The following is a 5,904-nucleotide window of genomic DNA, read 5'->3' as shown; positions in this document are numbered from 1 at the left end:
GAAGCTGCAGAGATAAGAACTGTAATCCCAAATAAGTTACCCTATTTCCTTATAAAGTAGCTCTACTTGGACCGAGCCCTATGGGCCACTATATAGGGAGTAGGGTGCGATTTGGATGTTGCCAAGGGGGGGGTGCCTGGTTACCACAACAAAACGTGTCTGTCAGGCTTTGGTGAATTGCTGCAGCCTTGCCAGCCACCACGTTGCTGTTTTTGTTAATTTGTTACTCACATCTGACAAGACCAAATAATAAAGGCCTCAGCGCTAGGTTGGCTCTTTCAATTGAATTCCATTCATTTTGACAATACCATTTCATAAGGCTTTAGATGTAGTCCCTGCCGGGGAACGTTCACACCTTTGTAAAGCACAACAGCTCCTTAAGTTACTTTTTTCCCCAGTGGAAATTATCCCTGGATTCTGTGTGAATTTTAAACTCATTAAACAGAGCCCTCGTCAAAAGTAGTGCACTATGTGAGCGAATATGGGTGCCATTTTGGGATGACACAATCTAGGTGCGTTGGAATGTCTGGCTCCAGTTATCAGCCTGTAGTGGATAGAAAACTCTTTTTCGTCTCAGACAGTCAGTAAACTGCTGGGTGTTTTAAATATGCCAGCAACATTAGACACAAATAACTCTCTGAGGAATGTTAATACAGCATTCAGTTCAGAACGTGTGGACACCCTTACTCATTCAAGCGTTTTCTATTATTTTTACTATTTTCTACATTGTAAACATAATAGTGAAGACATCAAAACTATGAACAATAACACATTTAGAATCCATGTAGTCAACCAAAAAAGTGTTAAACTAATCAAAGTTTGAAGACTTTCAAGTAGCCACCCTTTAGCCTTGATGACAGGCACACGCTTGGCATTCTCTCAACCTGCTTCACCTGGAATGCTTGTTCAACATTCTTGAAGGAAGTTCCACAATAGGCTGACACGTTGTTGGCTGCTTTTCCTTATCTTCTTGCCGGTCCAGCTCATCCCAAACCATCTCAATTGGGTTGATGGTCGGGTGATTGTGGAGGCCAGGTCATCTGATGCAGCACTCCATCACTCTTCTTCTTGGTCAAATAGCCCTTACACAGCCTGGAGGTGTGCTGTTGAAGTAACAAATAAGCGCAAACCAGATTGGATGTGCGTATCGCTGCAGGAATGCTGTTTGTAGCCATGTGGTTAAGTATGCCTTGAATTCTAAATAAATCACAGACTGTGTCACCAGCAAAGCACCCCCACACCATCACACCTCCTCCTCATGCTTCACGGTGGGAACCACACATGCGGAGATCATCTGTTCATCTACTCTGTATCTTCACAAAGACACAGCGATTGGAAGGAAAGGACGAAAGGACAGATTTCCACTGGTCTAATGTCCATTGCTCGTGTTTCTTGGCCCAAGCAAGTTCTCTTCTTATTGTGTCCTTTAGTAGTGGTTTCTTTGTAGCAATTCGACCATGCAAGGCCTGATTCACGCAGTCTCCTCTGAACAGTTGATGTTGAGATTGTCTGTTACTTGAACTCTTTGAAGCATTTATTTTGGCTGCAATTTCTGAGCCTGGTAACTCTATGCAAACAGAGGTCTTCCTTTCCTGTGGCGGTCCTCATGAGAGTCAGTTTCATCCTAGCGCTGGATTGTTTTTTGCGACTGCACTTGAAGAAACTTTCAAAGTTCTTGAAATGTTCCGTATTGGACTGACCTTCATGTCTTAAAGTAATGATGCTAATGACACCTTGTCACAACAACTGATTGGCTCAAATGCATTAAGAAGGGAAAGACATTCCAGAAATTCCCTTTTAACAAGGCACACCTGTTAATTGAAATGCATTCAGGTTACTACTTCATGAAGCTGGTTGAGAGAATGCCCTGAGTGTGCAAAGCTGTCATCAAGGCAAAGGGTGGCTACTTTGAGAATCTCCAAACTAAAAAATATTTTGATTTGTTTAACACTTTTTTGGTTACTACATGATTCCAAATATGTTATTTCATAGTGTTGATGTCTTCACTATTATTTTACAATGTAGGAAAATAGTAAAAATAAAGAAAACCCTGGAAGGGAGTAGGTGTGTTTCAAACTTTTGACTGGTACTGTATATGGATCGGTCATCCATTTGTAATCGGTGTGCTTTCCTTTCCTCACCTCCTGTAAACTTGGCTGTTGAAGCTCTTGGGGTGATTACATGACTTGGAAATGTGTGGCCACCGTCCCCTTTGTAGTTCTTTGTAGTTCTTTTATGGCCTGATCAGGCTTAGAGCCTGAAAGGCATTGTGAGCCAGCCGTTATTGGAAACCACACCACAGTCTATTTACTGTCATTCTACAGAGGTTGACATTATGCTTTTCTTCGCTATGTTGAAGGCTTGTCCTAATCATGGTCAGTTCAGATTGAATAACTTCATTTTGGCAGTAATCCTGTCGTCTCTCTTCCTGTGGTTCTCTCTCCTGTGGTTCTCTCTCCTGCGGTCCTCTCTCCTGTGTGGTCCTCTCTCCTGTGGTCCTCTCTCCTGTGGTTCTCGTGTCCTGTGGTCCTCTCTCCTGTGGTTCTCTCTCCTGTGGTCCTCTCTCCTGTGGTCCTCTCTCCTGTGGTCCTCTCTCCTGTGGTCCTCTCTCCTGTGGTTCTCGCTCCTGTGGTCCTCTCTCCTGTGGTCCTCTCTCCTGTGGTCCTCTCTCCTGTGGTCCAAGAACAACAACACATCCGCCACACTGACCATCAACACGGGGGCCCCTTARRGGTGTGTGCTCAGTCSTCTCCTGTACTGTGCTCGTCACCGCRCAACACCATCATCAAGTTTGGTGATGACACRACAGTGGTAGGACTGACTAGTGACGACGATGAGGCAGCCTATAGGGAGGAGRWCAGAGACCTGTGGTGCCAGGACAGCAACCTCTCCCTAAACTTCAGCAAGACAAAGGAGCTGATCGKGGACGACAGGAAACGGAGGGGTRAGCATGCCCCCATCCACATCGATGGGGCTGTWGTCGAGCGGGTCGAGAGCTTCAAGTTCCTCTGTGTCCACATCACTAAGGAATGAACATGGTCCACACACRCCCACACAGTTGAGAAGAGGGCAAGACAACGCCTCTTCCCCCTCAKGAGGCTGAAAAGATTTGGCATGGGCCCTCAGATCCTCAAAAGGTTCTGCATCACCGCTTGACACCCGACCGCAAGGCGCTACAGAGGTTGGTGAGCATGGCCCTGTACATCACTGGGACCAAGCTCCCTGCCATCCATGGCCTCTATACCAGGCGGTGTCAGAAGAAGACCCCAATAATTGTTAAAGACTCCAGMCACCCAAGCCACAGACTGTTCTCTCTGCTACCTCGTATTTACCCTGCACAGCGACTATATTCATGTTATTTTTTTGTTCTCACTGTGTATTTATCCCTTGTGTCACTATTTATATTTTTATTAAATGTTTTATCTCTCTGTCTCTCTCTCTCTGTCTCTCTGCTTCTGTTTCTCTCACTCTCTTTTCTCTGAAAGAGTCATTTTTGAAAGTGGCTTTCATTTCTCATAGTGTCTTCAGAGTGTACATATAGGCTTTTAGATTCTGTTTTTACTCCTGTAACTGTCTACTCATAGTGTCTTCAGAGTGGGAGTATAGTATTTTACTTTGCCCTGTAGATGTTGCACGTAATAGCAGAGCGAGCAGCTGCCATCAGAGCTTAAGCCCTGTCATTTTTGTAAACCACCACTCTGTTTTCCAGAATGCTGTTGTGTGGGGCTCTTCTCTGAGACGTGTGTCTCTGTGAGTCATAGGCTGGGTGTTTCCTACTACAAAACAGGCTGAAACAGCCCACTTTATAGACATGACAGGACACATGCCTATAGTACTACGCACATAGAAACAGTGAGGGCAATCCTTTGCTCTCAGAAAGCAGGGTGGTTGTATTAAAGTCCCTCACACTGAAATGTGCAATGGAAGGCAACACCACTTGTGCTTCCCTAGTCTTCACCAGACTAGAGCAACTGATTTAACATAACTGGGATTGTAACGCTATTTCACTGTTCCGAGCATAGAATGACTTTCTTGGTCTGAATCGTCTTCACCAGACTAGAGCAACTGATTTACAACGGGATGAAGCATTCACTTGAGCATAGAATGACTTTCTGGTCTGAATCGTCTTCACCAGACTAAGAGCAACTGATTAACTAACGGGATGAAGCATTCACTTTGAGCATAGAATGAGCTTGTTCTGGTCTGAATCGTTCTCACCAGACTAGAGCAACTGATTACAACGGGATGAAGCATTCACTTTGAGCATAGAATGACTTTCTGGTCTGAATCGTTCTCACCAGACTAGAGCAACTGATTTACAACCGGGATGAAGCATTCACTTTGAGCATAGAATGACTTTCTGGTCTGAATCTCAAACAATCTCAAGGATGTTGAATATGTTGTTTGTCTCTGGGTAGTAGGTCTCTAACTAGATTGTTATGGGTCCAGGTGCAAAACACCAGGCGTCCTTACTTAACGTTGGATGTGTCCCAAATGGCACCCTATTCCCTATTTAGTGCACTACTATTTACTTAACATGTGGAACAGGCTATTTTTATGGGTGGAAATAAACCATTAATCTGTAAGACTTTGGCCCCAGTCTTCTCTCTCTYTCTTCCATCACAGACTTAGTCCCCTTCACTGCTCTTAAGTCTGATTTGGCCCAAGTCAGTTTGGCCCTTTCTTACACTAAGTACTAGTCATCCAAGCCAAGAGACCCTTGCTACTGCCCACCCCTCCACACACCATCACACCCCCTCCACCGCTCCGCACTCCCTCCAACCCTCCGTTTTAGGCCTGTGGTGATSAGAGGGGCTGAGCGAGCCTCCAAAATGTTTTGCCAAAAACCACAACATGGAGGGAGGCGTTGCTGAGTGAGTTACAATAAGGGCAGAATGGCCATTAGACTAACAAACTTCTGTTCGTTACACGGACCCCAAACCGTCTGCGCGCGTGCGCCATCGTGCATAAATGTATTTTGTTCCCCCACACCAAACGCGATCACGACATGCAGGTTAAAATATCAAAACAAACTCTGAACCAATGACATTAATTTGGGGACAGGTCGAAAAGCATGAAACATTTATGGAAATTTAGCTAGCTAGCTTGCTGTTGCTAGCTAATTTGTCCTTGGATATAAACATTGAGTTGTTATTTTACCTGAAATGCACAAGGTCCTCTACTCCACCAATTAATCCACACAAAACGGTCAACTGAATCGTTTCTAGTCATCTCTCCTCCTTCCAGGCTTTTTCTGCTCTTGACTTTCTATTGCGATTGGCAACTTTCATAAATGACGTGCATTACCACCACTGACCTATTTCGTCTTTCAGTCACCCACGTGGGTATAACCAATGAGGAGATGGCACGTGGGTACCTGCTTCTATAAACCAATGAGGAAATGGGAGAGGCAGGACTTGCAGCGCAATCTGCGTCAGAAATAGAACTGACTTCTATTTTAGCCCTTGGCAATGCATACACTCGTTGGTGCGCGCGCGAGCAGTGGGTGCAATAATTGAATAATATAGATTTCAAAATTTATTTTTCAGCCTGTTAGTGTGTGTGTGTGTGTATGTGTCGTTAGACATCTCCCTCCACAGAGCTGCTAATCCGACATCTCATTAAAGCTCGCTGGCTGATTTCACATGAATCACCCACTGGCACCCTGTTCTCTATGGTCCCTGGTCAGAAGTAGTGCACTGGGAAGGGAATAGGGTGCCATTTGGGATGCATAAATCATGTGCACTTTATCTGCTGTGATATCCACCATATTTCCATCTGTGGTGTGTGATTGGTCAGACAACACGCTAGCTACATACTTGGAGAAGAAGCCTGGGCCTGTATTCACAACGCCTTTTAAATCACAATGAACCCTGATCCTATATTTATACTCCTATCTGAGAC

The sequence above is a fragment of the Salvelinus sp. IW2-2015 genome, unplaced genomic scaffold (assembly GCF_002910315.2).
Source record: "Salvelinus sp. IW2-2015 unplaced genomic scaffold, ASM291031v2 Un_scaffold6879, whole genome shotgun sequence".
Taxonomy (NCBI): domain Eukaryota; kingdom Metazoa; phylum Chordata; class Actinopteri; order Salmoniformes; family Salmonidae; genus Salvelinus; species Salvelinus sp. IW2-2015.
Note: the sequence above shows the minus strand (reverse complement) of the source record.